General features: G+C 38.6%; 1 long non-coding RNA gene across 1 annotated transcript in view; it reads left to right on the forward strand.

Moving 5' to 3' along the window:
- Window positions 1-10,322: 10,322 nt before the first annotated feature.
- LOC146332585 (uncharacterized) overlaps window positions 10,323-12,683 on the forward strand; it is a 29,841-nt gene continuing 27,480 nt past the window's right edge. The window contains exon 1 of the long non-coding RNA XR_014771685.1: window positions 10,323-10,438. This is a non-coding gene — a long non-coding RNA (uncharacterized LOC146332585). The remainder of the gene's footprint in view (window positions 10,439-12,683) is intronic.

Below are 12,683 nucleotides of genomic sequence, written 5' to 3' on the forward strand. Positions count from 1 at the left end.
AGAGAGAAAAGAGGAAGAAGAGAGGAAAGAAGAAGAAAAAAGAAAGGAGAAACATCAAAAGAAAAGGACAACATGATGGAGCAGGCCCGGGGGAGAGGCAATCAAACACCTCACACACACACACACACACACACACACACACACACACACACACACACACACACACAGCCTGCATGTCACTCATGTGTCAGAGAGGAGGGCAAACCCCTGCTGGAGATTAATTACTCAATGCCATTCACAGGGGGAATTTGGGGATTTTTCTCTCTTGTCCCATTTAGCGGACACACACCTCTGCCCCGGGGACGTTTGACTCTGTGGGTGCAGCGCTCCCGAAAAAAAACAAAAAAAAAACCCTGCCCGCTTTTCTCCATGACTGTGGGGCAAACTCTCGCTGTGTCCATGTAAGTGTTAATGTGAGGAGGAGAAAGTAACAGGCAGTTCTCTCTACTTCACTTTGAACTTCAGCTAACCATGAAGAAAACTTTCTGTTGACTCGATGATGCAAGAACCAGGACAAGCATTGGCCTTCTTACAGTTCTTAATAATTCTTAAGTTTAGTTTTCCAATAATTATTATGATCTTGCATGTCAAATGACCAAAAAGTAAAAAAAAAAAGCACAGAAAGAAGACAGAGACAAAACAATAAAAAACATATCACCGCCCTGATGCTCTCTGACTGCACTGTGTAAACAATATGAGCTACCTAAGCCAAATTAATTCTGTTGCACCGGCAGATATTGACTATTCACAGCAGCAAGACAATTCCTGTAGAATAAAAACACAAAGTAGATGTTGCCATCCCCATGTGGCTCCATGGTAACCTAAAAATATCTGGTGTCAATGAAAATTCACAAAACAGAGATGGGCGTACTTACTTTCTCATGGGGAAAAACACACTAAAAGGGAGCTTCAGTCTGTATTTACATAGAAAAGAAAGTGTTAAGCAGCATTTTTGCTTTCATTCATCACCACAGCTAGAATAATTGAAAACATAATGTGCCCAAACTCAGAGGAATAAAGAAACTCTCACTCCCCTGTTGTTCTTGAGTTTAGTTTTGATGTTCCGGTCAATTTTGGGACACTAACCCTTTCAATATTATAATTCTTCATTTATCTAATAACCAGAGTTACACTTACAAGAGTTCACTAACTCATCCCCACATTTTTGGGCCATTGTTTTTATGTAATACCGCGACTGGCAACTTTCTTGTTGCTGAAACACATGAAGTCACTCGTAGTTTAACTGACATTGTTACACTTCTCGGATTTGTGACCAAACAAATTTTGACATGCATATTTGATTTACTCCCCAGATACTGTTTTTGGAGCATCATCTGCAAATACTTTTTTAGCTGTTCGATTGCTGGCTTGTAATTTGCTGATTTAATTCTGCAATTAGTTTATTGCTAGTCATTACTCCAGCTGTCTGAGGCTAATGTGTTCCTAATGTAACATTATAAGTAACTTACTTTTGGGCTATTTACTCTTGTGGACATCTTGCTCACTGTGTTGTGGTCGGGAGACTCTAAGAACCGATACACAATGTAGATCAAACTTTTTAGAGAAATAATCACAAACTATTTCACACGTCATATATTTTCAGTAAAAAGGTTGTTTAAAAGTCTACAAAGGGACAGAGAAGATCAAACATATTAGTCAAGAATTCACAAGATCAAATGAAGTGAATACAAGATCAAGCCAACGATTTAAATTTCCACATTTAATTTCTTATTCACTCACAGATTTATTCTTTTTTCCATATAGGAACAGCCAAGATCTGAGGAGAAAGACTGAGAGAAAAGCTTCAATAAAATATTTAGATATTTGCAAGATCTAATGAACTACTGTAACTATTAACAAGCCATAGGATCCTAATACAGAGAGAAACACTAAGAGAAGATCCCTCATACTTTAAAAAGTTCAGATCCAGAAAAAGTTTCAGAGTCCTCTCACCACACACGCCACATTACCTACGCACGGCACAAAGAGAGAGACAGAGACAGCGGCATTGTTGGAAAAATAAGTCGCTAAATTGGCCGCTATTTGCTTTTAAGAAATAAAGTCGCTAACACAGTCTGAAAAGTCTAAATCTAGCAACAACGAAGATAAGCTAGTGCCATACATATCGAGTTCATGTGCTTGCGTGTTTACTGCTGGCTGTATGAGCTATTAGCTACTGTATTAAATAATAGATCCCACTGCGGGTTTGACCATATTGTTTTTAAAGTGTGCATTTTACAGAATGGTACAATGGGCCCATTTCAGTAGACACTGATTATTGAAAATAATGTCTGTGCCGTTGCCTAATAATTGCGATGGAACTGAATTTTATCCCATTCTTTATTTCATACTTCTCTGGAGATTGTGAGCTGCTGGTGGAAGTTGTTTTCGTGGGTGACAGATCCATTAAAGAATTTGAGGGAAAAGTCTGCGATAATGGAACTGTGATACAAAAAAAAAATTGAGAAGTAGCCGTCTTTCATTTTGTCATTTTTTTCCTTTCTTACCTTTCTCTTCTCCCTCTCATCTCTGTCTCTGATCTTCTCGATGCTTCTGACTGCAGTAGCTGATGTGTGAAGGACTGACAGGTATATGAAGACTATACCATACACACATGCACACACACACACACACACACACACAACACACACACACTGAGCGCGCCGTGTCCCCTTCGACCACAGGTCACGTGACACTAGAGCAACACTATATCATGGCCCATCCATCCTCCTCCTCTCTTCTCTCCTTATCTTTTGAAGTTCACACCTCCTCTCTGTACAGTAGAGAATCATTTACAGGTGGTATTAAAACTGTCAGCCCATAATTCTGCACAATGGAGGTGGCTCAAGGCCAAACGTGTGTGTGTGTGTGAGTGTGTGGGTGTCACTGTGTGTATGTGGTCGCAGCTTATAGGGTAGGTAGCAGTGAGGATATGAGTCAGATCCAGTTCATTACAATGGTGCTTTGTGAGCGTGTCAGACAGGAATGTGTATGATGGGAAGGATGAGCCGTGCCAGATGCTGCTCCGTGTCAGTGGACTTTATTCTCATAAACTCTGTTTTTCCTCTTTCTTGTCTTCTTTCCTTGCATTTATCTCTTCTTTTCTTGCTCTCCTTCTTTTCCCCTTTTCTTTAACCCTTCTCCTTTTCTTTCTCTCCCTACCCACAGTTGAATCTATTCACACGTCCTCCACCGTCATGAAGGAATGTGACCCGTGGAGAGTCAAAGTGATACTTTGGAGTATGATGTTACAGCTTTGACATATATCCTCTCACAAGGGCATGCAAGGGGTGGGGGGGATCTATTGTGTTTAGGGCTCTGTGAAAGCAACTTTCTTCAAAGTCAGAGATTGATGTGAGAGTCGGGGGGGTAAAACCTCTAAACCTCTAAAATCTGCCCTTCATTTCACCAAACAAAGGTCAGCTATTACATTGTTGTGTCTTATTAGAGTTCAGAAACGAATAAATGAGTAGGATAATCCACAGGAATTTCGTTTTAGGTCAGTCTTATGTTTCTGTAGGCCTCCAGGAAGACTGGGGCATTATTAGGTTGTGTCGAAACCAAAATCACTGCAGGATCACAAAAGCTGGTCTAGATGCTTTCTTACCAGAAGTTTGCTGAACTGTCCCCTCAACAATGTGTTACAAGACCACATCAAAATGACTGCTTTCAGACCAAATCAAGCATTGGAGTGAAAATGCCAGTCATCTCATTCATTTGAATGGGGGTAGTCCATTCAGGCTGTGGCGGCGGGGACCGCAGGGGATGCTGCAAAAAAAAATGCAGTGGCTTGCAGCGACAAGTTGAAACAGAGTCAACTTTCGGAGAAACACAACCCAATGTTACACCGTGAATGCCAGTGATGTAAGCTAGTGATCAGACTGCTTCACACTCAACCTGAAATACTGCTGAATCCAGGCGCTATCCCGGCTGAGTTCAGAGACCGACGATGATACTCCACTAGTTGTGTCCTCGCCAGCCTTAATTTCGTTGAGTTTTCATCAACAGCAGTTTGTCACTGATTAAACAAGACAATAAGTGAACAGAAATGATAAAATCTGCTGCCACTAGCTCTTTTACGGTACGGTTTTGTAATCTTACCATGCAGGAGTGAAAATCCTTGAACAGACTCAGCAGTGTCAGCCTGCCACCTCTAGAAGGTCTCCATAAATCCAGGCTCTTGTCCTGTGCCACTGGTGTCCCGTGCCCTTCTTTTAGTTCTTCTTCCTTTGTGCAGACACTACCGCTTGATTAAACATTCCACCACTTGTTTGGTGAAAAGTTTCTTCCCAAGCGTGTGTACACTGAATAACTCTTCATGTTGGAGTTTTTCACTGGTCTACACAAGTTGTTCTTTTTCTTTTTTCTTCACCTCATTTTTTGTACAAAATGTAAAGAGACAGCTTTGCATATGCACTTAAAAACTTCTGCACTTCAAATATCATGTATTCCAACTTTTAAGCCTCGGTTCTTCCTGCTTTTACTCACATAAACTGTCGTTTGTGTGTCACATATGCATATGCTCTTTATAAGTGGACACTTTAAAAGTCATTTATGCATAGGCACTTTGATTAGTGCGCTGTTATTTGTGCACTTTTTTTTTGAGCTGGGTTGATTGTGGGACCTATTTATACATTGCATTTGTTTATTTTTCCTTTTATTCTGTTTTATCTTGTGGTGTTTTTCTATTGTCTTATATGCTATCTGTGTGATTTATGTATTTATGTGTTTTATGGGCTCTTCCACCCCATTTCCAATGTAGTACCAACTGCAAATGGCGAATAAACTGACTGTGACGGTCTCTCTGACTCTGTCAACAACAACAAAAAAAGAAAGGAGACAAAAATGTTTGCGAGGGACGAGTTGGGGAGAGTCCCAGTCTCTTTGTGTAGTAGGTAACCACACAAATAGACTGGGTCAACTAGCATGAACTTGCTGCATGGCTGATAAACTGTACAGATATGTCAACATTTTGGAGAAATAAAAGAACAGACTTATGGATACACACAAATCACAAATTTAAATGAGCTTGTTATTTGCTGCTTTTGTATTACCCAAAAAAAGGGGGGAAACTGCAGAGGATAGCAGACTGAGCACTCAGACGCAGCCTATTCTTTGATTTACACTTTAGCAGAACTCAAGGTGGCACAAGACAGTTCGAGCAATGTGAGTTTTCCTTTTCATACTGACTACTGTAGCAATGTTTGGTTAATGTGTATAGGGGTGGAAGTAACAAAAATAATTGAAAAAAAAACCCAGAAGTGATGAAAATGCGTGTGAATTGAAGAAAAGAGGGGTAAAAAAGGGTTGTGAAATTGAAAATGGAAGGATAAATTATCAAGTGATTTGATTAATTTAAAGATGATTTGATTAAAACAGCTGTGATATAATAAAAACAGAGTCATGTTTTATTATTTACAACACAAAATTGCCATTTATTATTTAAGGAAATTGGCTATAAGGGTGAAAGCAACAACAACAAAAAAATAAATAAATAACTGAAGTTGTGTGTGATTGAGTGTTATGAATAATAAACAAAGCAACATGGTTTCAAATAAAATGTCAATCATGGTTATCAAATCAATTGATAGTTTATCACTCTGATAAACATATAAACTAACACACAAATAAAACAAATAAAAATGTAGCTTGCCGCCATCTGGTGGTTGGAAGTATTAACAACCTCTATTTGTGATAATGGGTGCAATGATAGATAAAAATGTGTCAGTTCTCACTAAAATAATATAGTTATGTGTGTAATCATAAGAGAATCAAAGCAGGCATTTAAAAGTGATGCAAGAGTTACTTTCCCTAGGAATCGCTTTTATATGCAGTATTTGGTCATTTTGAGAGAAATAACTGACTGACAGTGCTAAAGCAGAGGCTGATGGGGATGTTATTAGTTTTGCAAGTATCATAAATACTATAAACTATAGCAAATTATATGTTTTATATTTTTGAAGTCAGCCCTATCCTCTGGACAACATGAATGTCTGTGCAAAGTTTCAATACAGCCAAGAATTGCTGAGATATTTCAGCTCAGACCAAAGTGGCGGACAAAACGACTAACACTGCCATCCAGAGTGAAAAAAAAAGCACATAATAAGATCCATATTTGAGATCCATTACACTCTTCCACAAATGAAAGCCAGCCTCCACTCATTCCGCCAACTCTCTCGCAGTCGCTGGAAAGCAAAGGGGCACGGCCCGCGGTACATTTAGAAAGTCTGATCCACACCTTCATTCACGTTTGCCTCTGTGTTTGAGTGGGTTGCTCAGAAGCGCTTTTGAGAATGCACCTTTTTTTTTTTTTTACAGGAGGGAAGGTCACAGGGAGTTCTGGCAACGTGTCAAACTACCAGAGACACATGCAGGTGTACATACACTTACTGCTGACTTCATGTTCGCCATGATGTTTATGTGCCAGTGGGCTGTGTAATTCCAGTTCACCTCCATATTTTCATAGCTGGGTTTCAACATAGATGTCACCTCTCATAAAACACGAGAGCGAGATGATGTCAGCATGTCCCAACCTGAAACTGCTGCTTCCAAAAACACGGCCTGTTGGAGAAATTAACCTTTCAGGGTAAGAACACTTTACACCATTGATTCAGTGGACGAGTTTGATTGCTGCACAGCTTAGAGAAACAGGTGACAGTTTCTTTTACCTGCGTGTGACCTCTCCATCAGATGGATGTTTTTCTGCTGCTAAAGACAGTTTTTTCAGGCTTTCTAGCAGCTTTAACACTGTAAAAACAGAACTACATGCATGGGGGCCGGGGGGGGGGGGGGGTTGTAGCACACTCTATGCTTTTGGGTGGCTGTGTATTTTTATGCAAGCATCTTCTACCAATTCTGTTCTGGTTTATTTACGAGTTAAACTTTTGGATGAAATGCGATGCTGTCAAGAACAAGTTTATTAGAAAACACTTTTACTGCCATTGTTTACAGCCATTGTTCTTCAGTTGTGTATCCCTACAACATATAAATGCTTCGGATCAGTGGTCAGATTTTTGGCTGAAATTTTCCCCCCTTTAATTACCCTCAGGAAGTCCTTGAGATGATTTCACAAAACTCATTTTTTCCTAAATTTAGTGGAAACCTTAGCCTAGTGCTTGCAACCAGGCACTTAAGACTCCTAAGCAACTCAAAAAAACTTTATTTTATTACCTTTTTTAGTTTATTTATTCATTCATTTTTTTGGAAAATCTTATGAAAATGGTTCTGATTTGTTTTCGTGTCCGCAGAAGTCGCATGACGCATTACTTCTGTTTGGGATCTCAGCAGTCAGCTGTCAAACTCTACATCTGTAACTGGTGTTGGCAAGTACGTTTTTACACAGCACTTCTCCTCCTCAAATCCCAAACCCCAAATAAGTCTGTTAGGGTTTCTCTTTGTGGAGTTTTACAAGTTTGTTCATGAGTCCAACAGGGAGTTGTTCCTCTCTGGGGTCTAATTGACCCAAAACATAACATCGCTATGAAGGATGTATACAATATTTCTTTGTCTTGAGTGACGCTTTGGCAAACTCCAGTGAATGTTCATTCATGTGTGACCCATATAACACGTAAAAGATGAAATATTTCCTCATCTGGTACAATAACAATCATCTGTTCAGAGTTCTAGGATAATATATATATTTTTTTTTGTAGAGTTTCTCACCCACTTGCCCGATTAATCTACTTGCTCCCATACAAATTGTTTTATTAGCGGTCAATAATAACAACTAGGAAAAGGGGCAGTTCACTCCAAAATCAAAAATGCATATTTTTCCTCTGGCCTGTAGTGCTGTTCATCCATCAAGATAGTTTTTGGTGTGAGTTCCAGAAATTTTGGAGATATCACCCATAGAGATAATGGAATTCGATGGCGCTCATCCTGTGGTGCTCAAAGTGCCAAAAAATACATTTGAAACACAACAACGTTTCTTTCCAGAAATCATGTCCAGGTTGCTCAAAATAATCCACAGACCTTGTTCTGAACAGTTTCATGTAGGAACTACTTTCTTTCTTGTGGAAAAGAAAGTAGTTCTGGTAGATTCTACTGCAAAAAGAGAGAGGCACTGGTTTTAAATTTTTCAAATGTGTTTCACATGTCCTTTTTTTAAGAGTTGCTAGATTTTCTTGCCCATCAAGGCATTTTACTTGCCCTGTGGAAGCAGGCAATCCTTACTTTTGAACCTTGCCATCCTAAGAGAGTGATTCCTCCTCTGTTGCTCTTCCTGACATTTTTTCCCTGTTAAAAGGGCGTTTGGGGAGCTTTTCCTGATGCAAATCCAGTTGTATGCTGAGTATGATTAGTGATTTATGATTTCAGGCTATGTAAATAAGATCTGATTTGACTTAATAATATTTTGTGGCCATTTCTGTATTTTGAATCCTTCATCAAATGTGCAAGCCCTGTTTGTGTTAGAAGAAAGTTTATTTTTCTACACTGGGATTTAGTCAGAAGAAAGGGAAAGGATTCCAAAGAAAGCAAACTGGTTAATTTCGGAATTATTATTACTATCTCAAACAATCAGTAAGTAAAGCCAGTGTCAGCAGAACACTAGGGTAAAGTGTAATACTACTCATGTTTTTCATCAATCTTTATTTTGTGTTCAATTATTTGCAACCTAATAAACGTGTTTGCTGGTTCTCATATGCCCTTTTCCCAAAATAAAACATTTTAAAGTGTGAAACAGTTGCATATAACCATAATTTATAACGCAAAGGATTTTGGAAGCCTGTGTTCATAATATGTCTTAACATAACACATCAGCTCCCTGTTTGAACTGCCTCTTTCTCTGACACACACACACACACACACACACACACACACACACACACACACACACACACACACACACACACACACAGTCCTCACAAAGGAATTAAGCATAGATTTATTGTGTTGATACTGATGCTGCTCACGCCAACAGGTGAAGTCACATACTGTATTTAGCTGTGATCACTTTGTCTGCTTGTCATTTGCTTCAAGCAACATATTCGACATCTTCTTTACTATAGACCAGAGGTTCTTAATTTTTTTCTCAGCCAAGGACCACTTACAAGATAGAAAATAGTCCTTATGTCCCTAACAATAATTTGATGTAGACTTTTTTTTTATGTAGATTTTTTTGCATGAAAAATATTTGTCAACATAGAAAACCAATAACATACAAACAAATACATCAAGAGAGTTTGTTTCACTCTCTGTGCATACATAAATAAAATGTGGATTCATATTATATAAAGAAAAAAATGCAATAGAAAACATGTGCTTGATTGCTCTCAGGAAGATTCACATATAAATTTATTAAGATATAGTCCAGTTATAGTTATGATTTTACTATTTTAGATTTTAATATGAAAATACTATTTGATTAACTTTGAGGCAAACAAACAAACAAATAAATAAATAAATAAATCATGACCACTTAAAAGCATTAATCTGAAATTTCCAAGGACCCCTATTTGAGAACCAATATAGAGTAAACAAGTGGGAATAGTTATTTTTGCTGCAATAAAGGTTGTAATAAAGATATCATCATTGTGTTAAATTTTTCACCGTCACAACAAACCAGATTTCATGAAAATCAGTCCAGAATTAAGTGAGCTACAGCTGATTTTGTAGTGAAATCTGAATCTCATTGATCTTGACCTCTCCAATATGGCGGACGGAAGGGTTGCCAGGTCCGCGTTTTTCTCGCTGAATTTTTGAACTATTTAAATTTTTGTCTGCCGGTCGGGTGGGCCTATTTTGCATGCAAATTAGATTAATAATACAAATAAATAATCATCCATATTTAAAATAAACTATTTTTCATACCTACAGCCTATCAAACTGACTCCAGATAAGCACTACACACCTGTCACACGCACTACATTAAACACACATAAATACTGCGTATCGCCTGCCGGTGTTATACCGAAAAAAGCACCCCTGCCGAAAAATATTACCCGCGCCGCTTTTATTGGCCGTTGGGCTGGTTCTGTTACACAGACCTGGCAACCCTACAAACGGCAGAAGCACTCAAATCGCCAACACGGTATGTAGCTAACTATGTTTCTACATGACAGCCACTAGTCAAAATCAAGTTGGCATCATTTGGTTCAAAAATAGCTACGTTTTAAAAAAAATAGGGGAGGTCACTGTCTTGCTACTGCTTTAACTTTGGTCACATAACAAACGCACTGGTTGTCAAATGATCAATATCACTTGACGGAAAACTGGGAGCGTTAGCTAGCTAGCTAACTAAGAGCAGTTAGCCAGTGTTGCTAATGATATCCCTGTGGTAGACTAATTACTGTAACTTTTAGCAGTGGAGGCTGGAGACGTTCCTTTAACGACTAACACGTTATTTTTCGTCACAGAAACAAACAGCACAATCGGATGTTATGGATAAATGGATTATTTCGCCTCCATGCAGAAGAGAATGGACTTCTGCTTGATCAATGTGAGTCAAACACACCATCTGTCTCTCTTTGCCTGCTGGTATCTCTTTATTAACGTCCCGCCGTGGGTGTGTGTGCGTTTGTGTGTATTTTTTGTGTGGTTGGAGACTATCGCTGAGCAGTACTGTGTGTTGTTTGGCTGGAAACTGAAGCTGTTGTTTCATGGTTCGCAATAACCAAGGACAGATTGAATTTAGGATTTGAATTAAATTGAGTTCAGCTGATCGATTTGTTTGTTCAGTCACCTGTTGATTCGTGTGATTTGTGGTAGTTTGTGGCCTGAGCAGGAGCTCTACTAACTGCTTGTGAGAATTTCCCCATCTTCTTTTGTCATTAAACTGTGTTGTATAATGAGTAATCAGCCTTAATATACTTTGAAACCGACTGCTGCAGGCCTTAATGGCTATTTTTATGCCAGGCATAGTGCAGATAACTAAGTATAGTGTGAAACGTTTAACCATGCATTTGATACTAATGCTGCTCAGTTAATGAAAATATTGTCAAAATCACACTATGGTCAAGTGCAATATACAACTCGTGGGACCTGCAAGTTTCTGATTGAGGAAAGATTTGTGCCAAAACAGCATGATATTGAAGTACTGTTGTGCTGCAGACATGCATTGGCCAACAAATCATCTTCTCCAGATTTTATTGGTACAAACCCCAACTGAATTGTTAACTTAGGTTAAGATAGTCTCAGAAACCTTAGCACAATGTGATCTCTTCAACTTAGTTGTTCTGTCTGAAAATGAGTCCAAAACCTAAATATATCCAATCAATAATGATACAAAACAGATAACATTGCAGATTCTCAGCATGTAAAGAGTTTGACCAAGAGAATGTTTGGCACTTTTATTGGATTAATGACTTAAACGATTAATCCATTTTCTAAATTGTTGACTGTTATTCTAATTATTTGCAAATCATTTAAGCCCTACTGACATGCCTCTGGAAGATGCATCATTGAAATTATGCAAACTATAATTTTTTCTGTTGAATTTGCCATGTATATACACAGTATATGTATGTTGAATAGTGCCAGAGGACACACGAGGAAGAGTAGATGACTGCGTATTGCAGTAGGATTACAATACAGTGTAAACACAGCTGCGTGTGCTCTGTTTCTGCCATGCAAGACCAGACTGCTGCCTCATTCAAATGTACAGAGCAGCTGTGTGTGAGACACCTGACATACACATGGAGGGGACTTGAAACAAGCTCAGCTGGGAGGTGATTTTACCTGCTGCACACACAGGTTAAACCCTGAGACTGGAACTGCAGGTTCAGAGTTAGGTGAAGAAATAGGAATGTTAAGTACTTAGAGTCACTTCACCCCAAAATGACACCACAGATTTTCCTCTTGCCTGAAGTGCTATTTATCCATCTAGATTGTTTTGATGTGACTTGCCAGGTTTTAGAGATATCAGCCGAAGAGATCAGCCTTCTCTCGAATATAGGATGGATGGTACTTGGCTTGTGGTACTCAAAGCTCCAAAAAATACATTTAAAAAACTCAACAGCAATTTCTCTTTTTAGAAATCACAGCCTGGTTACTCAACATAATCCACAGACCAGTTTGAGCAGTTCCAAATTTTCTTTCTGCCAGAAAGAAAGAAGAGTGCATGTACTTATGGACGAGAGAGTCGTGTTGACAGTGCTTAAACATTAATGGCATCATCCTTGACTGAGCTGTAACCAGCTCATTCAAGATGCACACTTTCCTCTGGACAGTAAAACGTTTGACAGGTATAGTTTGGTACAAAGAAAATGGTTCCAAAATGAAACTGCTCTCAACAAGGTATGTGGATTATTTTGAATAAGTGTGTCATGATTTCCAGAAAAAGACGTTGCTTTTGAGTTTTTCAAATATAATGTTTGGGCACTTTGAGCACCACAAGCTGAGTGCCATCTAGTTTTATTATTCAGCCTGTGACAGTAAACTGATCTGGTATGTTGTGCCCGTACTGAATTCAACAAAAATACAAATAAATACAACAATAACTAATAATTATAATCAAACTGGTGAAATAGCGCCAACACAGCTCTTTAATGGATAAAACCTGTTTAATATGAGCAGAACAAATAACTTTTTACAACTGTTTGTCTGCTAAAAATACTGCTGTTTTACTCTTATATTTGCAAATATCCTTTTGTTGAATAATTGTGCTTGTATTTTTTACCCTGCTCCTGATGTTGTTTTACAGTGTTCCTGTAATTCCCTTTTCCATGATACTGTGCTTCTTCCCT

This window comes from Lutjanus erythropterus, chromosome 1 (assembly GCF_056507025.1).
Source record: "Lutjanus erythropterus isolate fLutEry1 chromosome 1, fLutEry1.hap2, whole genome shotgun sequence".
NCBI classification, from domain to species: domain Eukaryota; kingdom Metazoa; phylum Chordata; class Actinopteri; order Lutjaniformes; family Lutjanidae; genus Lutjanus; species Lutjanus erythropterus.